This window comes from Aythya fuligula, chromosome 11 (assembly GCF_009819795.1).
Source record: "Aythya fuligula isolate bAytFul2 chromosome 11, bAytFul2.pri, whole genome shotgun sequence".
Lineage (NCBI taxonomy): Eukaryota > Metazoa > Chordata > Aves > Anseriformes > Anatidae > Aythya > Aythya fuligula.
This window is the reverse complement of record NC_045569.1, coordinates 6,496,217-6,508,948: the sequence shown is the minus strand read 5'-3', so window position 1 is coordinate 6,508,948 and position 12,732 is coordinate 6,496,217.

Here is a 12,732-nt window from a genome sequence, read left to right as displayed (position 1 = left end):
GCATGTGCCAAACTTGCTGCTTCTACAAATGTGCTGTTCAACTCTTGCTGATGTTCAGCCAGTAGGAAGTTTGCAGAAATGATGCTCACCATGTAACAGTTTATATCAGCTGAGATATTTTCTTTGTCTAAGATCACATGAAGCAGAAAGTAAGCAGAGCAGTAGTCTGTGAAGCAAATGCTAGGAAGGGCCAGTCGTAAGGACTGATTCCCCTCAGGAAACTACATATATTCCAGAGCTTCTTGCCTGCATATCTGGTGCAAGTTAAAAAATGGTTCCTATTAGTGTGCTGATAGGACAGATCCTTCAGATAGAGGAGATTGTTCTTTGAATGTCAGTGGGAGAAAAAAAAAACAGCTTACAGCAGCGGTGTCTGCCATACTTCTGGCAGTATTCTGCTGTTGTTGTTAAACTGCATAAAACAATGACTTACAGTAAGGCTCATGGTTTTAAGTAAATATACAACATTAGAAACGCCTGTGACAGTTTTTAGGAAGTGCTGGTTTTCTTCACAATTTGTAGTTTACTTCCAGAGCTGTAGTAATTTGCTTGGATTTTTGAAACTTTGTACATTCAACTGGATTCCATCACTGTGATTGTTTTGCTCTGCAAGACTATTTTTAAATTCTTAGTTTGTGATCTGTTCAGTCAATTGTAGAGTAAGTAGTCATTTAAACAAAGCTCATTCAAAATTTTCTTATAAAATTTTATAATTTTATTTTTTTTTTTATAAAATTATTTCCTGCTGGAAATACTCTTTTATATACAGTTCCGAACTGTCTTTGACTTTTAATATGTGAAATACGGTGCAAGTGTGGAATGGATACTTAGCCTGTGCTGCAGCTGTACATGTACGTAACGCGGTGATGTTAGTCACATAAGAACATAATGGTTATTTAGTGAAGTTTCGTCTCCTTGCTCCTAATCTTATCCACTGTTTGTGAGGACAAAAGAAATAGAATTCAGAGGGATCTTCAGTGAGGCTGTAAGAAAAAAAAAAAAAAAAAAAAAAAGTGGTTAAAGATCATTTTCTTTACAGCCAAAAGTCTCGTTCATCGTTTTCTCACATTTGTTCACTATTCCATCACACATCAGGAAAAAAGAAAAAGTGCTTTGTGCCATCAGATGATCCATCTCCTAGTTGTGCAATGGTGCCAACTGTTTGCATGTGAGGGATCCAGGCATAACAAGGTGACTCTTCATCAAGCATCAAACAAGTATTAAGCTCAGGTTTCTGTACAGGTAGGAACAGATTACTTATTGAAAGTTTTTTTGGAGTGAGTTTTGATGTGGCCAGTTGTCCAGGATGATGATATGGGGGAAATGGTTTGCTTAGTATTTATCATAAATGAGAAGTTAGTATCTCACTTTTGGGCTAACATTAACTGGATCTATATTGTTATCTTGGCTTTAAACACAGAAACTTGTATCTTTCGTTTTTTTCATGAAAAATTCTTGTTTTGTTTGGAGTAATTTTCGCGCTAGAGGTTTGAAGTCAGTTTGGGGACTGCTTTCTGGTTTGGGAAAATCTAGAAGGAACAGGGAATTCTTTTAACTGAGAATTGTACAGATTACAAATAATAATTCTCCTGATAGTGATACTTTGTCTCCTGTGAATACTTTGTAACTTTGAAAGAATTATAGTGACTTGTAATTTATTTTCACAGATGCATATTAAGGCTCATTTGTCAGGGGAGGCTGTCACATACTGAAAAATGAAGTCATAAAATGCTTAGACAATGCAGGAAGTCAGTCTCAGAATCAGGAAGCCAGTCTCAGCTGCAAGGGCTAAGAAGGTCATCTGTCTGTAAAATAAGGATAATACATTTTAAAAGGGGGGGAGGGGAGGAAGAAAACTTGGTTTTTAATCTCTTTTCCTCAAATATCCTGTATCCATATTTGAGCAGAAAGGAATAATAATAATAACAATGTAGCTAACTCTGAAATAACCATATGATTCTAGAAGTAGGACTAGAAAAACTCAAAAATAAAATTCTGAAAAATAGGACTTAGGTATAAGAAACAGCTATGAATCTTAGGAAAACAAGTGTTTTTTTTTTTTCTTTTTTTCTGACTGAAACATTTAGGTCAGTGTTGTTTTCTAGGACTTTGGTGTATTATCGTGGACTTTATAACAGACGCATGATCTAGAGCTGACTGAAAAACTTGTTTCAGATGGTGAACTCTTTCCTAGTCAGTAAAAGCTGTGAATAAGCCTGGGAAAAAATGGATTATTTTATATATATATATATATATGTATATGTATATACACACACATGTATATATATATTACAGTTATCATATTCAAAGTGCTTATAAAAAAAAAAAACAAACTTTTTTTTTGTAATTAAAGGAAGTTTCATTGTTCTTATAGTCCTAGTGCGTAGGTACTATACTTCTATAGTACCTTGTGTAATGTTGTCCTTGATCCTTGCTACCCTAACACATAATTTGTTTCTCTTTTGAGTGAACTATAAACATTAGTGTGCATTAACAATTTTTGAAACAAAGTGCTAAAATTACTTGGAGCACTTTCAGTAATATGTGCTGATCATCATTAATGGCTCTTTTGTCCTAGACAAGGACACTGTTTTGCAACATTTTCTTCGGTTAAATCCACCTGAGTTGTATTTTCTATACTTTTATGCACATTATTTTTTACCTTGGTCACTATAAACAGTGCCTATAAAGGCCACAAAGCTTCTTCAAACCAGAGATCCATACAGACTTAAAATAAACCCTTTTTAAACTTTCTAAAAGAATGAACTCCTGTCTGAATATGCTTAGATCTATTATTCTGCTTTGGTAGGTTCTCTGCAAGTGCCCAAGTGTTACATATAATCTTCCACCTTAATTGCTAGCTTTGTGTAGTGACAAAGTAAAAAAGAAGTGGAGTGACAGGATGGAACGCAGTGGGATCCAAGCTTGTAATACATTTTCTTTCTGATTTTACACAGTATGTTAGGCAGGAGGCATAGAGTTTAAAAATTTAATCTTTTTTTCCAAAGATTTACAATTTGTCACAAAAGTGCTAAGTTCCAGAATATACTAGAGCCACAGTGCTGGCTATGGGGGAGGTTAGAAGTAAGTAAAACATTTATACGCGCACACAGACACACACACATGACAAGCATCATACATGTAGGCAATCTTACAACCATATACTGTCATCAGACTAATGAGAATCACTTGATTTATGGAAAAAAAAAAAAAAAAAAAAGGCAAAGCAAACTCTACAAAAGGAAGGAAACACAGTGGTGTTTAACATATGTCCTGAAGATTAGTTACTAGGTTTGCCAGCAACACATGTCTTTATCCATATAAATTTCTGGGGAACAGTTTTCCTGGAGGTTTAAGAAAATTGCTCTCAAGAATATCCTCCTTTGATATTTTGCAGAGTAATGTATTCTGCCAGACAGGGGACTTTTTCCTTATCATTCTGTACATCAAAGTATGTTTTCCTCTTGAAATACAGAAAGTTGACAACTGTACAACAGCAGCAGGGATCTAGGTTCAGAGTAAGCAGCGTTTCGTTATGCCTCTCTATTTGGATGGGAAACTGTGAGAAATAGCTTATGATGTATAAAATATCTGAGTCTCCTTTTGTACTTGAAGACATTGTTATCTCTATTTGAAGTTGGCTAGTGAAGGTCAGTCAGGCTAACCGCTTGCAAAAGAATATCCTGTCTCTGTTGGTAGATACTCTTTTCAAAGTTCATTGCATACGGAAAGCTCTTTTTGTAAATATCACCCATCATGGCAAATTAAATGCAGTAGGCGGGAGGGGGAAAGGCAATGTGGTATGAATTCTTTTCATTTAAAACAATTGATTGCTATTGCAAAGAGCACTGCATAGCAACAATGAAAAGTATATCTAAGAAGTTAATTTGTTTAAGATTTTGTGTTGATCAGGAATGTCAAATTGCATTGCTGAAGTGATAATTTCTGTGATAACTGTAATACTGAAACTTTCACTCACTGATAACCACGGCAGTGATATATTGTGGTATTTTCATGACATTTCCTTTGCTTTACTTTGAAGTCTAGTTGGTTAAGTCAGGAAGTCTTGCTGCACTGAAGTTAGGGTTGTTTCTTGCCCTGTTTTATTTTATTTTTTATTTTTATTTTATTTTTTATTTGTTATAGAATCAAAAGCTGGCAGTTTAGGATAGTGCTAATAATGGCAAGTGATCACATATTACTCAGTTATGTCACTTTTTGAAATGATGCCATATATAGGAGGATAAACTTTAAAAAATGGGTTTTTACATTAAATCACATTATGAAAGGAATCAGCAGGTCATTTGCACTCCACTCCACAAAAATAAATACATCTTTGTCTTTCAGCTTTGTATTAGGTTTTAGTTTTATTATATAATGTCCACTCAAATCTACGTAAATCTATGGTCCAGTCCCATAAATTTTATGAACAAGAGTAATCCGAGTTAATCGTGCCCAGTTCTGTGAAGAAAACTGCTGAGTATGTTGAACTTGCAGAATTAGCTTCTCAAGAGATCCTGTCAATTTCAAAAGAACTGTGGAGTTGTCTGCATAAGACCTGTAGGATACGACTCCCAGGAAAGGCGTACAGACATTTATGTAAGTGGGAGTTAGCACAGACCAGGAGGAAGCCAAAGCTCATGCAACTCTCCTTTCTTACATGAAGTAGCTTTCAGACTGTTTTTTTCATAAAACAGTAATTTCTGGGAGTTGATTATATTTCTTAGGTGTTTTGACTGGCAGTCACCAGCCTCCTGCATTAAGGCTAAAACAGATCGCAATGAGGTAGGAGTGCATTGCATATTTGGTATTTAAAGCACTAGCTGTGGTGCATCTAACCCGAGTAACTGTTTGGATATGCCAGTACTTTTTTCCTTACATTTTCCAGTTGCTTATAGTTACTGATGTGACAGGGAAAGATTCTTGGAAATTCATGAATTAGAACTGAAAGTTAGTCTAATTTTAACGTAAGTGAAGATTCCTGGTTAATTTAAATCTCATGTTGTTGAACTCACTGGCAACATTTATCCTGGTTCCACCAGATCACAATTAATCACTTAAAAAATTCAATTCAAAGCAAAATACTTTTTTTTTTGTTTGCTACATTTAAAAACATAATTATGATGATGATGTAAACAGAAAGAAAAAAACCAACAACCAAACCCCACTTCTGTGTTGTTATAAAAGGTTATCTAAAAACATCTGCATAAAACAGCTAAAAGTCTTTATCAGATGGTAATCAGTAATTATTGTGGAAACATATGATTGGAAAAACCCAGCACTCATTTCATATTAAAAAAAAATAAGTCAAAAAGTATAAATGCTAATGTTTCCATCACTGTTTCATGTATGGGGGAAAGTAGTCCCTCAGCCAGTGAATACAGCTAAGTCTGTTTTGTGCTGTGGCAAATCCCATTGTGAAGAGGCTGTGAGTAATCAGAAGTGACAGCATAAGCACTTTCTGTTCAAAGAGATTTTACAGAAAGCATTATTTTCTGAGAAAAGTACACATATGGCTCCCATAATGCTGAAAGAGCACTGACGTATCAATTCATTAGCACTGGTGTTGGGAAAGGAAGTTTTGCAAATGGTGTTCAGATTAAAGACCTTTTCCCACTGCATTTCCTATTCAGTGAAACATCCTTAAAATTGTAGGAGCTGGCCAAGCAAGCTAGGACAGGGGCAGGTACTTCTGCCAAGGAAGTACTGGGACAGTTCCTCGCAATGAATGCTGTGGAGAGCTGTGCATGCTCTTCAGCAGTCATGCAAGAAGACAGGGAACATGCTCTTCCTTGGTAGAAGAACAAGTGTCCTAATGACAGCTGTCATTTCAAATCCAAAGAGTAAGGCGGACCTTAAGAAAAACCTGGGGGGAGGACTGCATATGGCAAAAAGCACACTTTCACTGGCCTTTCTCCGGCTTTGCCTTAGTTACTTCAGGTCTCTGCTTTTTCTCACTCCTGTAGTAACACTCACCTCCTTGATGCATACAGCTGACCAACTGCTCTGAGCCACCCAGGCATGACTGAATGGGAATGAAAATCAGAGAAATCTGGCTCTTATAAAATCCTGATTTACAGAATGAATTTGCAGCCTGTAGTAGCTACTTCTGTAACTGAATGGCTTTCTTTCTGTTATGCTTGTTTTCCTTTTGTTCTTTTTGTTTACTGTGGCTCTAGGGTTCCTGGAATGAGGAATGGGGAGGTTTGGCTGGGACCTTTCAGATTTAAGTCAATACACATACATAATCAAGACCCAGTAGTCTGATTTTTGTAAATTACTTCCCAGTATCTGCCACTTACAAAACTACTCAAAGGAACTAACTGCCTAGAACCTTTTCACAAAGCTTGGAGACTCAGCTTCTATTTGGAGTGGAAAAGAAAGGTTCCAGTGCTCACACTTGCAGAACTTGGTGGTTCAAATCCAAAAGACCGATAGCAATACGGATACAATTAAACCAAAAAAGAATCTCATTACATTTATGTTGACTTGATATCTAAATAACTGGGTTGGCAGTATGGATTTAGATGTATACCAAAATCAGGATTACTTTGAAAACTGTTGGCTTTAAAAGTAAGCTCTCTAAATTTGCAGATAAGATATCTACATTCTTCTGACTCCTTATAATGTGTTGCTGTCTCCCTGAGATGTTGTGCGACAAAGTAAAAGGCCTGAAATAGAAGCCTGCTTTTTCCATAGTGATTTGTTTTTGCAAGAGGGTAGTTAAAGGAGGAGGTCTCTCTCTTTAATAAAAAGAAATCCAAACGATTCCAATTCCAAAATTTCATTACTGGCCTTAATCATAAATGAAATATTTCAAATACTTGTTCTGCTTCCAATAACTTCTTATTCTTCTCATAAAATTCCCCCCAAGGAAAGTGAAGCTTAAATTCTGCAGTCTGAGTACAGCACTAGTTATCTGCTAAAGTGAAGACAACATTGTTTGTATTCAAGCATGAATTCCAATGACATTTAACAGAGTTAATTTTATCTTTATCTGGTATTATGAATTTTGCCTCACTCTGTTCATTTTGTTGCTTTCTTTAAAATGCCTCTCACATTTCACTGGCACTAGACCATCTAGTCTGATGGTCATTGATGATTGCCATCACATGCCCGTCTAGTATAAATACATCTTTATTACTTCAGAAAGTATACATTTAACAGTTTGGAGATACTTGCATCTAGCTTGGAATTACGGCAAGTAATGCCATATCAATGAGAGAGCTTTTCATTTGGTTTCAATGAGCAAAGGCCACAGCTGGCAGTCAAAGAAGTACTAGAACTTAATAACGTAGCAAATAAATTGTACTCTTTGTGTCTGTTCTGTCTGGGTAGGTTCATCTGTGCTATGTCACATGAGTGTGGTAAAATTGTTAACCATGTGAGGTAAGATGGATCTTCCATAGTGTTGTCAATATCCTTGGTTTGCATCAGCTTCTGTTTTATAAGAAAGTCAGGTAGATAAACACGCCAACAACAAAATGTAATTGCTGTGTGTTGAAACATTCATTGAGGAGGTGTAAAGAGACAATGTAATATTAAAGCCTGCATGCAAAGAAGGGAGCTGCTGCTTGCTCTGACAAAAAAAAAAAAAAAAAATCATTGCAATTTTCATTCTTCTTTTGTAGTGGCAGCTGTGTGCCTGAAATAAAATAGTTTAACAATGAAATAAATGTCAAAAGAATTTACACAGTGGTCATTTTGCTAACATTGGGATCATTTCTTCCCTACAGGTATTTCTGTAACAAAGAAGACTCATACATGTAAGTAATATCTTTTGATTTGGTTTTCTTCAATGAATGGAATTCATGTTAGGCAGTGCTGTGGCTCTGCTAGGTGTATGTCTTATCTTGAGAAGGCTCCATTTTAAAAATGCTGGCAGGTTTTCTGCTTTAGATTGGTTCCAGTCCTGGCCTGAAATGTCATCTAAATGACTATACTCTGCGTGTGTGTGTGTGCATGTGCATATGTGTCAAAGCCAAGGGCAGAAAAGGAAAGATAAGAAGACAAAAGACAGAATTCCTTGTTTTATAGTATGTACCTTGCAGCTAGCTGGTGAGTAATATATCTAGAAAACACAGGTGGTTAGAATGGTTATATTTTTCTATGTATGTTGCATTTGAAACAGTATGTTTTTATGTGAAACATACTGTTTCACATAAAAAGAAATTATTTATTTGCAAGTCTTCTGTCCCTATGCGTTAATCTGTAAGATAGATCATTCTGTGTTTATGCTTAAGGAGTTCTTGATGGAAATAAGATGATTATTGTTTTGCTCTCAACTATATAAACAGTCTTCATAAATGGCAACCTTGGAAATGGATGTGGATGCATGCATTTACTTACATGTACATTTATTCTGAATGCTCTTCAAAGAAAACGTTATTGGGAATCGGATCTCATCTACTCTACAGTGAGTTAAAAGCTCAATGTCAAGAAAATGTTACAATTTGTAGCTGAAGGAGGTATGTTGAGATTCTTCTGATACTGTGAAGGTTTTGAAATCTGGCAGTGCAGGAATTGTGCTTGCCCAGGATCTCAAATAGCAATAGGTTGAAGTTGAAGCTACTAGTCCTTTGAGGGCTTTCTAACAAAACAGGTGGTAGGGTGCACAAAATTTACAAAGATTTACATTGCATTTTAACAGAGTTATGCATTTTAAATATGTTCACCGCAACTTCATAGGCTTAAAGTGGTCATAAAGTGTCTTATGTTAATATTCTTATTTCATTCTTGTTTTTAAAATATTCGTATATTGAAAAATCTGACTTGATATTGTATGCCACTTGTGAAATCTCCCAACAGAGATTTTAAAAAGTACAGTTGCTTGATACAACAGTTTCAAATGAGAAGTTGATTGGTATGAATTTTGAAGCAAATGTTAAATGTTGCCAACCTTTAGAGCATGATAGTCCTCTGATTAGGTGGGCTTGTTCCTTAATGTATTCTTAGGGTCAGCTTCTGTTTGGGTGAATGCATATATGGTTTCCATCAACCTTACTGAGAGCTACAGATAGGTGTCTGAGAGCGGAATGTGACCCTTTTTAGTAAATATTTGAGCTCATGCTGACTGAGATTAACAGTACAGGAGACTGAAGTCCTCTGTATATCCGCAGGCCAGGCATTGTACAGACAGCTTCCTTGCACAGCCTTGCCCATGAGCTCAACCCTGGCCTGGAGCGACCACCCTCTCTAGAGGTGGTAAGTAACTCAGTATTTGTGCTAGCTCAGGCTTGGGCCTCCCTTGTATAGAGGCTAGTGACTGTACACGGTGGTGTGTAACACTCCACCTGGAAATCAGCTGAAACCGCCCCGTATGTTTTGTGAATGGCAGTGCCATTAACTGACCAGCTGTAAGAGTCATGTCTCCAGTTCCAATATTCAGTAATTGTTGTAGGCAAAATTAACTAGTAACCACAGATCTAAAGAGCACAGGAATGTTGTCAAGCCCTGCCAGCGCTGATAATACGCTGCCATCACACCTATCTCAGTGGATGCTGTGCTTGAGGTTCATTATGACATGAAGGTGTATTCATCAGCTCTGTTAGGTGGTTAGCTGCTGTTTACTAGGTTTGGCCTTGAATCTAGTGAAGAAAGAAATTAGGGTCCCAGCATCTTCTGCCATCTTCTACATTGTGAGAACTATGTTTATGCTATTCTACGGGAACTGGCTATGAGTAGTTCCCCAATTTGTTAATCAGTTTTCATGCAACTACTGAAGCATGAACAAGAAGGTTCCCTTAATAACAGGAAGATAAGCTTGGCCATTAAGAAGGGATTAAAATAGAAGGAGCAATATGCTGTAATTGCCATAATGAAAACGCAGGCTACATTTGCTAGCAAATCTATATGAGGTTTATTCAGCTCTGGTTGAAAGTCTTTTAAAATACATTCCTGTTACGATAAATTCTCATACAAGAGGAATTGATGTAAATTGTGCATGTTTGGTATTTTGACAATATGCACAATAAACATTTTTTCCTTATTACTTAGAAAAAAAAATGTTGAATACAAAAAGTAGATATCAATATTAGGCTTTAGAATAACTTGAAAAAAGTCCAACTTTACATAAAAACCTAAATGCAAAGATATTGAATAACATCTGAGTTGTTGAGTCATAGAGCTCAACAACTGCAAGTGACAAGCAGAATGTTTTCATGTATCACGTCTTTGTATCTAGAGTTTACCTATCACTCTGCATTATCATATACATGTATATAATATACCCAAAACATGGTACGTGGAATGGGATTTCTACAAACAAATTTCAAAAACATTCCCACAAACACTTTGTGAAATATATATGTGTTGTCTTTATTACTGTTTAGAAATCTGGGTGAAGTATTCGTATTCCAAGTTTACCATGTACAGCATCTGAGGATGTTGACTGACCATAAACTAGCACTTATTTGTAACAACCTTTCAACTTAATTACTGAAGTATGATGCTAGAAGCTTGATATATTATGCACTTAAAGGATTGGATTAATCCTTTTCAGGCTTCATCCGAATAGCCATTTTTATAGTACGGGTTTTGAAAACAGTGGTGTTCTTGGTCCACTACCTAAGTTCTTCCTGGTTTTATTGTTTGAGATTTTGGGTATATTTTATCCCCTTCTTGGCATTAGTCTTTGACAAATGTGCTCTGTCAGCTGAAGTTGAACTAGGGGGCTGCTGAATACTGAGTGCTTAGGTCATTTCTGGAAGAAATGTGAGTTCAGTATTCCTGCACATGCACTATGATGTTCAAAAAAAATAGATCTCTCATAATGTAACAAGCTAAATATAACCCAAGAGAGTTTTACTCTTCTTGATACAACCAATTTTATCCAAGTATTGTTTTATTTGCTGCTTCCCTACATCCTCTCTGTATCAGAGTCTGAGCATTACAAAACCTGCCATTTTTAAACAGGGAGTGCAATACTGCTGCTTTCAAGCAGCACTAATGAGAATAAATTTTGTCCACCCAAAAATGCAATTTTTCACGCAGTGGATTAAACAGACTGTAGCAGTAAAAATTCTTACCTTCTGTCTATTTGTAGAACTATTATTTCTTGGGCTCACATGCTGATTTGTTAAGTTATCCATCCTATATAACCTTTAGACCAGTGAAGTCAAATATTAGAGGCAAAATCCTATCCCATCTTCTGTATAAAGGGGGACTTTTGGTGTTGCAGTTCTCTTTTGACTGGAGAAAGATATGACTGACATTTCGATTCTTTTCCAGTTGTTTAATTCGAACTAATACTCATAATACAACTCCTTCCTCTCATGTTTCATGCTCTGAATAGACAAGTAGATAGCTTAGATAAGTAGCTTTAGCCTTTTCACAAATTCAGACAGGTGTCATTGCATCAGTGATAATAAGGATCTGAAATTCTGGGGGAACCAAACGCTGCAAAGGACCATCAGCCATGACGTATGCAGTATTTCACCTCCAGCATCTTAATCTTAAATCTTGCCATATTTCATGCAATGAGTGTGATGACCTCTACCACACCGCTTGTGTCTCAGAACTGTTACACAAATAAATCACTTTCTTTTTCTTCAGACCACTTTTATATTCTAGACACTGACTTTCTTAGAAGAGTTTGACTTGACTACTATAAGAGTGAGGAGTTGTTTCCTGCTTATGTACCCAGAAGGCTAACACTAATGAATCCTTGATCTTATGAAACCTTCTTTCTCTCACTATTTGAATTTCAGTGAACCACAGTCAAAGGCTTCAGAGGAGTTTGATTACATAGCTGGAGTCCATATCTGTATGGAGGTCCAGGTACATTGAGTTACTTGCTTACCTGACATTTTTAAGATGGAAAAAAGCACCATATATTTTCACAATTTTCCATCTGTCTTCAGAAGGCCATACAAGTACTCCCACAGACCTCTGGAGGAAGCTCTTAGATTGGTACAATGTTATGCAGCAAAAAAGAATTAAGACCCCTAGCCTAGTCCTGCTGACATACCTGTGAGCAGAGCATGACTGAAGAGGCAGGGACCTGTTTGGGGCTCTCTAGCATGGACTGCATTAACCCAGGTGCTACTTTGAATTAGGGACAGCTCGTTGGGTTTAACTTTTCAGGGAGAGTGCACCTACAGATCACCGTCAACATACAGGCAGCCCTTTGAGAGCTAAGTCCAAAACTCAGCAGCCTACTTCACGCACTGAGACTATGGCATTATCATTTGGAAAGAAAAAGCATGTTTCTTTTGGCAGTCCCAGGTATGGATAGCCAAGTACCTCAGTTCCTGTACTTCAACCAGGTCACTTTTCAGAAAGAAGGACTTTTCAGTGAAATTTAAGCTGAAAACCTACCAATCAAGTCTGGTTCTCTTGTTCAATTGTGGGTAAGGATTTACCTCATTGGTAATGGATTTTTTATTATATTTTTTATATTTTTGCCTTTTTTTGACACTGTTCTCTGCTGAATCTCTGTCTCAGAATCAGACGTGAAAGTCCTCTACAAAAAGATGTAACTCATTCTCTGATCAATTAAGCTGTTGGGAAGTTCAGCTTCATCTCAAACACGTATCCAGAATACCTTTCTTCCTGAGGTAGAATTAGGTCAGGACAGCTGTGCCTTCACAGGACCTGGTCAGGATTGGTGTGAACTTTCACATTGCACAAAGTTACTGTCACCTACTCCCTGAACTACTACAAGTTTTGACACTTCCCTCTTTATTTTGTTTCTCTGCCTGTTAATGTGTGATACTGGCTGAAACCATGCTT